At 35.6% G+C, this 14,928-nt stretch overlaps 1 long non-coding RNA gene across 5 annotated transcripts; it reads left to right on the top strand.

Moving 5' to 3' along the window:
- Positions 1-1,470: 1,470 nt before the first annotated feature.
- On the top strand, positions 1,471-6,155 carry LOC141606117 (uncharacterized). 5 transcript variants are annotated; one of them, XR_012526578.1, is made up of 7 exons: positions 1,472-1,676; positions 2,565-2,642; positions 2,803-3,792; positions 3,895-4,097; positions 4,635-4,667; positions 4,763-4,835; positions 5,798-6,155. It is a non-coding gene; the product is annotated as an uncharacterized LOC141606117 (long non-coding RNA). The 5 variants fall into 5 exon arrangements; XR_012526579.1 differs by having other exon boundaries at positions 1,477-1,676; positions 2,803-2,931; positions 3,691-4,097; XR_012526580.1 differs by lacking the exon at positions 5,798-6,155 and adding an exon at positions 5,286-5,791 and having other exon boundaries at positions 1,471-1,676; positions 2,803-4,097.
- The last annotated feature ends 8,773 nt before the right edge of the window (positions 6,156-14,928 follow it).

Below are 14,928 nucleotides of genomic sequence, written 5' to 3'. Positions count from 1 at the left end.
CATGTTTTAGTTATGGCGATTTAGCGATGCATGTGACATCTAACACCTTTATTAAATGTGAGAGCACCCATGTTACTATTCACTAATGAATAGTAACTTCTATAATGAATAGTGTTATGGAATTGGGTCGGGTTGTTTTGTACGGGTGATTTGGGCCTTACTTAATCAGTTTACTATTCACTAATGAATAGTAACTTCTATAATGAATAGTGTTATGGAATTGGGTCGGGTTGTTTTGTACGGGTGATTTGGGCCTTACTTAATCAGTTTACATATCCTAATGAACAGCTGAACTCTTTGCATTTGTTTGGCACAAATTGTTCTATAGGGCGGTCTTTTAGCATAAGACCAACCCATTAACTAGAAGCCCAATTATATAAGTAAGAATATCACATCAAAAACTCCCTCCCCACTACTTATACAATTGTACGCTGCTCTCCACAGTTCTCAACTCCTCTCCTACTACATTATTATCCCACCCATTGATATGGTCTGAACATCTAGCTTCATTATCCCAATTTCCAACCATTAATATCACCTTAAAAATCTAGTCTCAGACGACGCTGAAGACGCTCTTCGCATATCTTCTCCGTACAAATATTCATCTAATAAAGGCTATGATTTCTTATTTAAATATTCGGTTTTTAAATTAAAATCGGTACTTATTATATAAAATCATTAGATGGTAATGATTAAGCAATATTCTACATTTGTAACAAAAATAATAACTTGACTTTTCTTCATAACTATGCGAGGTTTTCAAGTTAAAATTGGGGGTTTTGAAATTAAAAATATTAGTAGCTTTGTAAACTCGTTAAAATCACATACCAAAGTATGTAGTAAAGATTTAAGGTATACTAAAATCCATTATTTTCAACTTAAAATTCAAAGTCGTTAATATAAAAACACGAGTATTCAAGTTAAAACCGTTAGTTAAAATTTAGAAGTATTGAATTTCAATTTTAAAATCAGAAATCCATAAGTAATCAAATTAAAACCAATAGATTTCAAACCTAGATATTGGTAATCATCATTACCGTGTGTCGGAAGAGGGCATCTCCATTGCTGTGAACTTCCCGACCTACTATTAGGGAAAGGTCAAATCATTATCTTTGTTGTTACAAATTATTGGGGAAAGAATGAATGAGTGGCCATAAAGGTGGTAGGATCGGTGATTGTCGGGGGCTATGTCGTGATAGGGTTGGACTGGGGAGGTGGCGGGGATAAGGTTCATGGCAATGAGATCGATGACAAGTGATGAAGATGAAGGGTGAGGCCAATGCACCAAAATGGCCTAGGACCTGGGTGTTGCTTGTGTTTTATTCTCGATTCCTTTAAGTGGGCTCTAAAACTCCTATTGGGCCCGTCCTATAGCATAGGACGGTCCTATAGGAGAGTTACTGTTTGTTTGGGGTTTTTGTCGGTTGGGCCAGTTGTTTACCACATTTTATTTGGGTTATCTTACACCCTTTTGTACTCTCTTCCTTTGTCAGCCACTCATTTCTCTTTTCAGTCTTCAAACATTCATTCTCTTTTTCTCCCCTCTTCATGTTTCATTTATTTCCTCTAGCAAATAGCAATTGTTTCTTCATCTTTCAATTATTCTATCAATTATTGATATCTTGCTGATTTTAAACAACTCAGCTGTGGGATCTATTGAATTTTAATTTCTAAAGGTATGAAATCAAAATGGTTTTGTTCAATTTTAGGTGGTTTTATTCAATTTTAGGGTACTTGGTTTGAATGTTGCCGATTTGAGGGTAGTTGGTTTCAACTACCCTTTTAGGGTAGTTGCTTTCAATTCATCCTTTGGGTACTATCCATTTGGTGGTACTGACTAACTGGCGAGGTATTGGAGGTCGAAGTTCCAGATGACAGCGCCAATGGTGGTTGAAAGTGGTGGCGTTGTCTATTCTTTTGGTGTTCAAAGCTAATAGTAAATAAGCTAAGTAGTCATTTCATCAACCAGTGGAAACTGGTACCTGTGTGATGACTCTGATGAGCTCTTAGTTTATCACCTTCATCGCATTAAATTAGAGCGTGCTTCTAATTCAACGCAATCCTGTTCTACAGAGCTTAGATGAGATTGTGGAGAAGTCACTAATCAGTTTCCACTTAGTTTTATCAAATGTGATTTAGTTATTTATTGCAGTTTGATACCTAAACAAATGTGATATTTCCAAGCGATCTCATTGAGGAGATCGTAGGCATACATTTTTGTTTGGCTAACTGACCCACTTGGCACTTGCCATTGAATAACATTGAATCATTAGTAGTCGAGCAATTCACAAAGTTGGAAAGTATTCCCTCTGTCTCATTTCGTATTTTAGTCAAAGGTAAACAAATGATTGGGATGGGGGAGTATATTATTTGTTTTGGGCATGGTCACTCATGAGGAAAATTATGTTTTACGATAACTGGTAGTTGCCAAACCGAAATAGTGAATAATGAATCCTTGTTTCTAGGCAAGGTTCGCTTCTTGGTATATATTTATTTTTGGCCAGGGTTCGCTTCTACTGTTATTTGTATGCTTACTGTTATTGTTTTTAATGTTATTTTTGCAGCCTTTTACTGTAAACATGGAGTCATTTGGAATAGAGTCATGCCAATTTCCGCTAAATGGCATGGCCCTTATATATCAGGTGATCTGTGTGTTTTTTTACCCCCAAGTATCTCCTATGCTGTCTTTTGTTACAACTTTGCTCAGTGTCTTCTATATTTTACATTGTTGTAGGTTAAATTAGCAATATTAGCTTGTTTTAATATCCTAATTCTCAATCTTTTATTTGTTGGTGACAATAGTCAGTGGACAGTTCTGCTACACCATTAGATTTGAATGGCGACAGCTGAAGGACAGTTTATTGGAAGCTGAATATAATGAGCATGCCAAATGCCAACGGAGCAGCATTTGGTCGTTATGCTGCCCTTAAGGTAAGTTAGCTCTGTCATGTACTCTTAGTTTGATTCCTGCCGCTGTTCGTTCTTAAATGTTCAATACCTTTTTTGGTTTAAGTTTCTTGGTTTCTTTTATTGATCTAATTGTTGTTTGTGTCTTAAGAGCATGTCACCTGTGAAAAAGAACACTTTAGTGAAAAGTTTGGTACTCAAATTTCATATTAGCATTTTAATGCAGTGTGATCGACCCTTATTTAATATCATGGACCTATGTGTATATTAACAAAATGAGAGATACACATGATAATGGCCTAATGGGGGTGTCATTAAGAGCATGCAAATTTGAAGTGCATAATGAGGAGCAATGATTCCAACGTTGAATCGTTAAGAAACAGGGGATATGAAGGAGTATCATGATTAGGTTATATTTCTAGATGTCTTTCTAATTATCTAATACCATTAATTTTGCAATCAACGTCTGGGTAGTAGATGAGAATTATTCTTAATGAATAACGCCACTTCATCATAGATTGTTTGTTACTTTATTGATGTATTCGCTCAAGAAAATATGTTGATGGAAATTAATACTAGAAATAATGATAGAATCTGAATAGGACACATCTTGTCACTCTTCTGATTTACACTTTTCGAGTACACATCTCTCAAAGTTGCGTTATTAATTGGAATAGTTGCTATGCAACATCATGTTTTACTGCATGCATCTTTAAAGTAATTTATGTTGATGTATCATAAGCATAGCTAATGTTTTCATCAACCTTTATAAATGACCACAAGGCTGGAGGAAATAAATTAGCACCATGGCCTGCTATGCTGACTTCTCCGCCTCCTCGACTTGCAGATTTTGGATATTCAGCCAACATGTTTGAAAAAGTCAATGTATGTTTATGAATCGAATTGGTCATCGTTTCATATACGCGTTTTAGTAATGTAAGCTGTTCCTAGGATGTTTGTGGTTTATTACAATAACTTTGGTGGCAGAGAGTGGATAACTAGCCCTTTTAGGCTCCAAGATTAAATCAAATACTGTGAGAAATATGACGGATAAGACCAATTTGGGTTCATTTGCGGCTGCTCTTAAAGATAAGGATGTGTGGGTGATGAATGTTGCTTCAGATGACGGACCAAGCACACTTAAGGTGATATATGACCGGGGGATGCCTTATTGGAGCTGTCCACAACTGGTAACCATACTAAGCACTTATCCTGTTTTCTCCGGGATTCGGTTCAACTACTTTACTTGCAAACACCATCTTTAAAATTATAAACTATTCTATGCATAGAGTTCAGATATTCATTTTGCTATTCCATCATACATCAATATCAAAGACTATTGAATTTTCGGTGCAATGGGATATCCGTTACATTTTAAAAACAAGAAGTCGAGAATTAAACTGTTCAAAACAACAGGGCCTCATCTGCCCCTCACGTGATTTTCAACTACGCTCTACTTTACCTTCTTTTTTTCACCTCCACTCATTTTCTCCTTTATCCCTTCCCCTCTGGCCTTCATTTCACTCTTTTTACCACTCATTTTCCATTTCCCCAATTGTCATTTCCGCCTTACCATTTTCCTTTTCAATTATGATGAAAGAGGGAAGGGTACCACAAGTAGGAGTGTAGTTGCTGCCATGAATTCATTGCTTAGATTTCCGATTTCCTTTCTTGCCCTTGCTTCTTTAGATTTTCGATTTTCATTTTGATTTCATTTGATTTTTTAGGTGCTCCAGTGATTAGGTGGTGGTTTTTTTTGGGTAAGTTATTTTAAGCTTATTTTTTTCAGTTTGATCTTAATTGCTACATTTGTTTTGCACTTTGGTTTGATTGGTTTCGGCAATTCAATTATTAGGTGGTGGTAGCATAGTATTCACATCAAATCAAGTAACTCAAGTTATTCTACCTTCATAGTTTGAGTTTGTCAGGTAACACTTCTTCTTATGAGCTACTTTAATTTACTTATTTGAGTAGTTATTGCACAATATTTACCTCATATATCTCTACAGTTCACTCTTATAAGCCTTTATGTTGCCAGTTTACTCTTATAAGCCTTTTTGTTGTCAAATTGTATTTTGAAATGAATTGTTGGGATATGCAGGAAGATAAAAACCGGTTAGGGAGTAAAAGTTTGAGAAAAAAGTTGAGACAATTATTAAGAGCTATTCATTGGTCTGGTTTTCGAGTTTTGTTTTGGCCTTTGTTTCTTCAGATTTTCGATTTTCGATTTCTGATGTTCAGTTTGATTTGTTTCGATTCGGCGATCTTGTGATTGGTTTTTCAAGCCAGTTATTTTTCATTTTCTCACTTATTTTTCAGTTTTAGTTTAGGTTATTCTATTATTAGGTATTAAATGTATACGTAAATGATGTTTGAAGGTTTTGTAGACAGCCTTCCAAGTATTGTGCCGGAGCTCAGGCCAATCAGTATGCAGATGAATGTGAATGTCGTAGAGAAAGCCGTGGTAGATGGACAATGCTTATTGTGAATGCCAAAGAATGTTTATTGTGTTATAAGTACAATGCTTATTGTGTGCAAATTAATTTGATGTGTTTTTTTACACTGTTCTTGACCTTAGTGTGAAGTTGTGAATTATTCATTCCGGAATTCCGCTTATTGGTCTGCTATCACACCTTACTGTAAAATGTTCATTCCTGAATCCCACTCCCTGGTTTGCTGCCACATGTTTTCCCCTTAAACTGTTAATCACCAAATACCTCTTCTTGGTTTGCATGTAAAATGCCCTTAAAAAATCACAGATGGTTGTATCCTAAATTTTGGCCTTGAAAGTTAACTAATTTTCTCCGTTGGTGAAGTACTCTGGACAAAATGTTGACTAATGATTGGTTGAACTAGGGCAGACTTTCAATTAGCTTTGTGTTTTTTGCAGGTGGAAAGAATGCTAAAGAAATCTCGTGAAAGATATACCAAGCGAGCCAGTATTTATCACTCTTCTGCCCAAAGCTCATCAAAATATTTTCAATACGAAGATCGTTTGAACAGAATGCGAGGGAGTTCCCTTTCAGGAAAGCACGGACATGATTACGGCCTATATGAAGTGGAGGTGATCCATTCATGTCTCCTCTTTAGTCACCAAAGCTCAAGAGGCATTAGGCTGTAGTATTAAGTAGGGAAGGCATAAATACCACTTTTCAAGTTCTAACTTAAGTAGTTTTGATGACTTGGAACTGGAAAGAAGGAACTCTTCCTTGAAATATTTGGTAAGAAAGATGTTGACAAAGTCCCAATTCTATGTCCCAAAGGTTATATTTATTTTAACCATTTCAAAAATGCAAGATCACAGTGGTTGCCTTTGATTGATTGCGGGTTAGATAAATAGAAATGAGTCCATGGTTGGGGAAATTATGTAGTACATAATCTTAATCACTACTTTTGTAGCTTTATATATAAACTATTGAGGTGGCTTTATAGCGCTTACGAAAAGAGGAGCTTTAGAAGGAAAACAATAATAATGAAGGTTTTATTGACTAAAACATATGTGATCTTTTGGTTTATGTAGTCTTGAACTCTTACATTTGGCGTAGCTGCTTTCGTTGTGTCAATATTAGCTTCGCTCAAGTTAGTTAGATTACTTTGGAGTTGGTTTAGACTCTTACGAGGTTTTATAATTAGACTTGGTTAAGAGAATGAGTTACATTAATAATAGTCTATTAACTTTTCTAAAAGATTGCCTTATGCTAGATTAGTGTGTGACATTAACATTTAATATACGAAAAAATAACAGCAAACCAATATGTTAAGTAAATAATAACAACCCAGATTATGTGAATGATCTTACATAAACATTATTGTGTGACGTCTCATATCAGGATTTGTGATAATAATGAATTCATCGGTATATTCTTTTGTGAAATGTCAACAATTAAGAATAAATTAGGGTATTGCAGGAGAGGAAATGGAGAGAAAGAGGAGGATAAGAAAGAGGAAGAGGTATGGGGAAAGAGGGGGAGGAGAACGAACTGGTCAGAGGAAAAAAAAAAAGGCGAATAGTACGAGGAGAAAAAGGGAGTAGTAGTAGTAGTAATATGAATAAAAGTGATTATAATGAGTAATTTAAAAAAACTATAAGAAAACTCCACTTAAAAGATAGAATTTATTAAATGTATTGAATTTCGATTTCATTAGTGTATCAGTTAATAGATACAGTCGTAACCAGGATGTCATTTTCTTCGAATAAGCATAGAGATACTAGACATATGAGGAGGCAAGGAAACATGAAAATACAAGGGGGGGGAGGAATAGGAAAGGAGACAAGGACTTCAAGCAGGTTGAGAAGAAGGAGGATGATGATGATTAGGTGATGGCAACATTAAAGAGAAAAAAAACGAGGGAAAGAAGAGAACGAGGGGAAGGGGATGAGGAACGAAGGGAATAGAAGGAGGAAGGGTGAGGAATGAGGTAATGAGAAGGAGTAAGGGCTAGGGGAGTAGGACAAATAGTTGGAGGAGAAATAGGAAGAGTAAGGGGAGAATGCCGAATAGTATGAGTAGAAAAGTGAGGAGGAGATAAGGTGTTTGAGGGCTCAAAACGTTGAAAAAAAAAAGGATAAAATGTGAGAGAAAGATGAATTGGGGAAAGAAGAGTATTAAGGGGTAAGGAGGGAAGGGCGAGTAGAATGAGGGGAAAGAGGAGGAGGAGTAGGAGTAGTAATAGGAAGAGAAATGATTAAAATGAAGAAATTAAAATAAATAGAAAAAAAAATGTATTAAACCTATCAAGTTTCCTTTTCACTAATGTATCAGTTAGTCGAGACAATCTTAATCAAAATGTCATTTTCTTGGAAGAAGCATAGGAAAATTGACGGAGGAGACACAAGAGAAGGCAGGGAGCCACAATAATAAAAGGGGGAGGACGAATAGGAAAAGAGATAAGGAGGTTGATAAAAAGGCGGAGGAGGATGAGGCGGCAATGTTATAGAGAAAGGAGAGAGGGAAAGAGACGGACGAGGGGGAGAGGGAGAAGAATAAGGTAGAAAAGGGGGAAGGGGGGTAAGGTTAAGGGTAAGGGTAAGAGTAGGAGGACAAATAGTAGGAGGACAAATAGTAGGAGGAGAAGAGGAAGGAGGATATGCGGATGAGGGGAAAGGGAAAGAGATAGTGTCCATAAAGAGAGCAAGGGGTAAAGAATATGGGGTAGAGAGGGAAATCGAAGGATATGAATGATAAGAGGAAAGGGAAAGAGGCGGGAAGAGGGAGGAGAAAGGGGAAGATATGCGTGGAAGCGTAAAAAGGAGAGGAGTAAAACGAGAGAAGCGGAAAGAGGAGGGGAAATGGAGGATATATAAGAGGAGGTTAAAGGAACATAGTAGGTATAAGGGAGGAGGAAGGTGAAAGAGAAGAAGGAGGACATAGGGAAGGAGAAATGGGAAAGGGAAGGAGGACTACGAGGTTGAAAAGGAAAAGGTGGTTTAGGATGCGACTGCGTTGAAGAGAAAAGAGGGAGATAAAGAGGATGATGAAGTAGTGGGTGAGGAAGGTGGGGAAAAGGGGAGAAGGAAGAGGAGAGCTAAATGGAGAAGAGCGATTGAGGAGGAAGGGGAGGAGGAGATGTGATGTTTACGTTACTTTGCAAAGTACAATATTATACTAATGTCTTGTGTAGTCCACGTAATTGTGTTCTTTAACAATTAACCATCTAAGCAAAAAGTGTAGTTATATTCGGATACATGCTCTTAACAAAGTTAAATACAAATTATTTACGAATGGTTATAATTTTGTTTGCAATTGATTTAACCATCAAAATAATATAACTAGAGTTTCATTGTGATCGACACTCAATGTGTATAGACAAACGAAGCAGATCGTATATTCAGGTTCCCAACAAAGTTAGATACGAAATATTTATGAATGTGATCTTATTTGCAATCGATTCGAACAACCAAAAAATTATAACGACAACAATTTCATTGTGATCACAACTCAAAATGTATAGAAAACCAAACCAAATCAAGATTCGTTACTACGCATTTGAAACGTAAACAATTAGAATAACTTGGGGGACGGCGCGCATCGCACGCCGTACAACCAACTAGTATAAATAAAATGCAACGCATAAAAAATAAATCCTAGTATGGCCATCCTAAAATAGAAAAACTATTTAACTATTACATATTCGGAAACCAACTCCATTGGTCCCTTGAACTTCGGTTGTAGCACGCATCTCGAGGTAACACCGTCTTTATGTATCGCCATCTTGAAGAAATCCGTCTTTGGGAACTCCGAAATAATTAAAATTACATAATTTCCTATTATACATTTGTAACTAAAATAAAATAAATCTATTTAATTACAAAACGGTGATACGAGATCACAATAAATTACAACCGAATCGATATTCCCATACATTTCGGGTAATACCAATTAAAAACTAAGGCCAAACTAAGTAAAAATTACATAATTCAAAAATTACATAAAATAAAATTATGACAATCATAAAGAAAATGCAGCATTATAATATGTATGGGTGATTTCAAAATTTAGTATGCCCAATTTTATGCTAAATCGCCTTTAAATAGCCAATATCGTATATTACTCGGTTTTTACGGATTTGCGTGATTTCAACATTTTATAATCACAAAAATTACATAAATTCATATTTATGCATAAGTTAATTACCCTAACCTCTTAGGACTCAAAATTTAGTCCTCACTAATTATTTGACCATAATTAACTCATATTTCTAACATTTGTTCATAAATGGACTTAAAATTATAATAAAAAGCTATAAACTTCAAATAAATCACAAAATTTCAAATAAATTAAAAATTTGAAATTTAAACTCATGAACATTCTGAAAAAATACCATGACACTCATAATGTTCAAAAACGTAGGTTAAAAGTTTCGAAATTTATCCGGAAAAACAATATTGCGGTTTATCGATTTTTAACAAAATAATCATAAAAACATGGAAAAAATTATATTCATCAACTTTTCAATTTTAGATCTGAAAAAGATAATAAAATGCAACATGTGACGTTTTTCCTTAGTCATGGAGTATGTTTTATTAATATTTCACTAATTAAGTCACTATTTATGCTATTTTTCTTCAAAAATCCATAAATCATGCAAAAAGACTTCAATATAGCCTATTATTTTACACACATCTTGTAAAATTTCATGTGACAACATACTAAATTTCTATGACCAGATTCGAAATTTATCTCATATTAACCTATTTTTCACCTAAAATCGATTTTAATAATGAAAAATCCATTTTTCGAGCATAAGAAGTCCAAAAATTATGAACATTTACAGGTCATCTCAAAATAATATATGTGACAACATATCCAAAAATCACTGGAAAATTCGAAGTTTAGCTAATTTTAGTCCGAAAATGACATTTTATTCATAAAATCATATTTTTAATGTCATTATTATGTAATATGAACAATAAAATCCATAAAATAACCAAAATATCCTAAAAACATTTTAGGACCAGAAACTTTAACATGCAAAATTATTTTCGTGATATATCATAATAACACAAATTTAACAAGTTTTATATGTTAATCGTATAACTCGGAAAAACTTTTAACCGATTTGCATGCAAACAACCAAGACTCTCGATACCGATTGAAGGAATAGTAGATCTATATACTAACATATTCATATATGTTTTTGTTAATTTACTCATAAAATTAAATGGTGATCTTATGCATGCAAACTTATAAACAATATAAAGAAGAAATCTCCATCTTACATTGTGATTTTCGGTTTATAAGGGCACAAGAGAGATCTCCTTCTCTCTTGTTCTTGTGCTTTCCTCAATGGATGAACAAAGACCCAAGTGTAGGATCTCTCCCAAAGCTTAATACCCAAAGCACACTACTTAATTAAAATTAATATTATAAATACTAGTACAATATTAATTTCGTAGAAAAATTGACCCAAAAATATTTGGTTTTATCTCCTAAAACCGGTTAGGAGAAAGAGAGGAAGGAAGGAGAAATATTTTATCTCTCTAAAATATTTTGATGAGATGAATGAATGAATGAACAACAATTACATTATTGTGTATAATAGGTAAAATAAGAGGAAAAACCAAAGTGGTTTTTTGATACGTGCATTTTATATAGTCTTTTTAGGCCTTTTTATGCACGTATTTCTATGTTATTATCGTAGTTTATTGCTACGAAATGCCCCGAATATGCTACTTTGGTTTGTTTTGTCTTATTTGCAGGAATGAACCAGAAAGTAATGAAATCAAGCCTTTTACCGTCCGTTTAGCATGCATTTGAAGGAAGAGTGAATTTGGAGCAAGAATGTAGCTATTTTTGGATGCGCAAAGAAGAAAGATAGCTAGGCGAGCAAGGGAAGAACTTCAAATTGCTAGTGCCTAGTTTGGAGAGCCATATCTCGAGTTCTAAAACTGATATTCAGGTTATTCCAATTGGAGATGAAAGTTTGTCCTCTTAGCTTTCCAACGCCACCGGAATCGCCCTGTTTGACCAAGTAACGAAGAAATGGCAGCCGTTTGAAGTTCAGTGCGCAAAGCAGGAAAAGTACTCGATCGAGTAGATAAATCGCTCGATCGAGTACTAGCTACAGCGAGAAGGTTATTGTCGAGTATAATTAGATTTATCTTATGCTTATCTTATATTTGGTTAATAATAATGATACTACTTAGTATAAATAAGAGTAGTTTAGACCTAATAGCAATTCATTCATTCCCTGGAGTCAGTAGAGGGGACGGACGACTGCTTGTTCTTCATTTTCTTTATTTTTCGGATCAATTGTGACTGCCCTTTGGATTTTGTTCTTCCCTTATACTTTTGCTACTCGGATTCAGATTGTATTGGTATTATTATCCTTCTTTAAATCTTTAATCCCTTCTATCGCTTTAATCCCTTCTTCTCTATATTAGTTATCGTAATTATTCTAATTCAATTCTCTTTAGTCTTTTATTATGTTGAATTTCAATTATCTATTTCTGGTTATTGTTAATTCGTTGGCCATGAGTAGCTAATTTTCTTATGCTAAGACTATAGGGGATCCATAATTATGAAGGGAGAGTGATCGATTTATTGGGTTAATGCTAGTATAGTCTTTGTTGATTAAATGCTACAATTAACTGTAACCGTCTAATTGAGTCGACGCAATTAGACCTTTAATTCTTAGTGATCCTTGACCTGGACCGAAAGGTTGGAAAAGGCGAGACTAGTAGCGAACAATAGGGTATTGCAGTGAGGGCGAAAGTTAAGCTGTTTACACTTTAGGGTAAATTAAGGACCGAAAGGTGACGTTCACTACCCCTTAGACCGTATTTGCATTGACCTGAGACCTAGATTACTTAACTGAATGATTATGGTGAACCGTCTGTCTTAGCTGTTCCTCTTTATATCTGCATTTTCTCCTTCTTTTTATTCCTCTCTTCCTTATTCTCTTTAGTCGTAAATCATATTCAAACCCCCACATTGTGACCCGTTACTCATAGACTAAAATTAGACAGATAAATCTCATTTTTGCCTCCTTGTGGAGATCGACCCTACTTACGCCGACTTGTTAGTTGTAACTTAGGTATTTATTTTTGGTACCAAAACGACAGTATCAAATTTTGGCGCCGTTGCCGGGGAGGCAGCGTAGTTTTATTTGTTTTTATTTAGTTTATTTCTTGTCTCAAGGAGCTTCGGTTGCTTGAGACCGTTATTATGTCTTTCGTTCTTCTCTTTCCACAGGAAGAGAACGAAATTTTTGGTACTTATTTAGCCAGGTTTTTGGAGTGGCTCGAGCCCAGACGAGATGCATTTTACGAACTCCAATTGTCTTTGGACTATCTTCCGGGATATGAATGACCCTACGCGAGCATACCTAGAATCTATTGGTAAGTGGGATTTCGAAGGAATCCCCGTAAATGAGGTATTAAATTTCTTTGATTGGTTTGCTGCTGAATCTCTTAAACCCAACTTTTCTCTTCATGTTGACTCAAATGAGGGGGTGGGTGAGACCTTAGAAACCAATCTAGGAAGTGCTGACGGAGACATAGAGGAGACCACTAGCGTGGTTGACAATCCTTTTTATAAGGATAGTTTAGAACCCCTTTATGTTTCTTGCACTGATAGTGAGGGTGATTTGAAGGCTCTCTTTGAGAACCTCCATCTTGACGAGTCTAGCGATGAGGAGAGTGATAGTCTAGAGGCTAAATGGGATACTTATGATGATATCGATGATGAGCCTATTTTGGGAGACCCCATTGACCCATTTGACTTTGCTATCCCATGCATTTGGGGCGATTATCCACCTTCTCCCTTAGTTGACCAGACTCCTCCACCTCACATTTCATACCCGTCAGTGTATTTTAATTCTACTCGCGTTAATTTTGAGTCGAATGCACCTGAGTTCGTTAATTCTCCACCCGTGGTTAACTTGAGCTTTTATATTCCGCTCTTAGCTGGAGGGCGAATTATTTTGTGAACAATTTTAGGAATTTGCCATAGGAAATTTGTTAAGCTTAAATGTTTTTACATTTTGATTTCCTATGATTTTTCTATCTTATGGTGCTACTTACAGTTTTGTGTAGCACATGCGCACTATTTGACAAAGTTCTTTGCGAGCCTTGAGTTGTTTTGACTGGGCTCCATTAGAGTAATTTCTTTGAAGAAAAAGAGGTCGAGTGGGACTGTCGAAGCTAGCGCTACCCGGGAGGCAACTGGAGATTTTATTTTGCATTTTTATTTTATTTGGTTGTAATAAATGGTTTTTATACCATAAACTATCTCGATAAGCTTGTCTTGTTAGTTTGTTTTTTTTATTTGCGTTTTTGCGGGAATTACATTGAGGATCACTCGATCGAGTAGTTTTTCTACTCGATCGAGGACTTTTGCTGATGGATTCACTCGATCGAGTGAAATTTTTACTCGATCGACCACCTGCAAATAGAGAACCACTCGATCGACTGTTTTTCCCTTCGATCGAGCAGTTTTGAGCGCCCATTCTACTCGATCAGCCACTGTTCGACTGCTATCGAGTGTTTTTGACTTGGATTAGCTTCCTGAGACGGTTTTTCGGGCCTTAGCAACCTCCCATGTTCATGGTCGGTTTGGGGAGGTCCCTTTATTCGCGCATCTTGTAAGTTTTCCGCATTTTACTCTCTTTCTCCTCTAGTTTGCGTTTCCTTTCCATGTTTTGGTACAATGGGGGCATTGTCTTGTTTGGTTTGGGGAGGTTATGCATCCATATCTCAGATCTCGCATCTTGTTTTTATTGCATTTTGTTATCATCGTTTAATTTCGGTATGCATTCTTTGTTTATTTTCATAAAAATCAAAAATCTCATAAAAATTGAAAATTTTCAAAAATTCAAAAAATATTCACGTTTATTTTTGCATATAGGTTGAGTCGGAACGGTAAATTTCCGTGATGAAATTGCACTTTAACTTGTCTTTTTACTTGAGCCTTGCACTTTATTGACGGTTATTAGTTGAGTCTTGCGCATATCTACGAGTTTTTGTTCAAATTTAGTGATTTGTTTAGACTTGACATGATAAATTGGCAACCTACTCTATAAATTCTGATTTTAGAGCCTAATAACTGGTGACATTCATGACCGGTTTACATAGGAATTGAGAGTAGTACTCCTTGCATAGCATGTTTATCACTTTTGCACTTTTATGAAATTCGATTGCTTGTCACTTGTGTACATTCGGGTTTGTGGTCGGTGTCACATGCAGGGAGGTGCTTGCAAATTTTTCCCCTTTCTTTCATTTTCACCCATTTAGCTCCACTTAAGCCAAATTTAGCCTTTGACCCATTAGCTACATCCAAAACTGAGCCTGCCTAGTCAAGCTAGTTAGTATGTCTTTTGTGGTATGTGTTTTCCGTCTGCGGTTTGGCCTGTTTTCATTATTGGAGTTGGTTGAGGATGAAGAAAGGAAGAAATGAAAAAAAAAAGGAGAAAAAAACGTGAAGGATGAAAAAATAAAAATAAAAAAGGAGAAAAAAAAAGAAAAAAAAATGAATTGGAAAAAAAGAACACACGTATGAGCAGAGAAAGAAAAATCAGAAA

The sequence above is a fragment of the Silene latifolia genome, chromosome 10, assembly GCF_048544455.1.
Source record: "Silene latifolia isolate original U9 population chromosome 10, ASM4854445v1, whole genome shotgun sequence".
In the NCBI taxonomy this organism is placed as follows: domain Eukaryota; kingdom Viridiplantae; phylum Streptophyta; class Magnoliopsida; order Caryophyllales; family Caryophyllaceae; genus Silene; species Silene latifolia.
The sequence above is the reverse complement of the archived record's forward strand: the minus strand, read 5'-3'. Positions and strand labels throughout refer to the sequence as shown.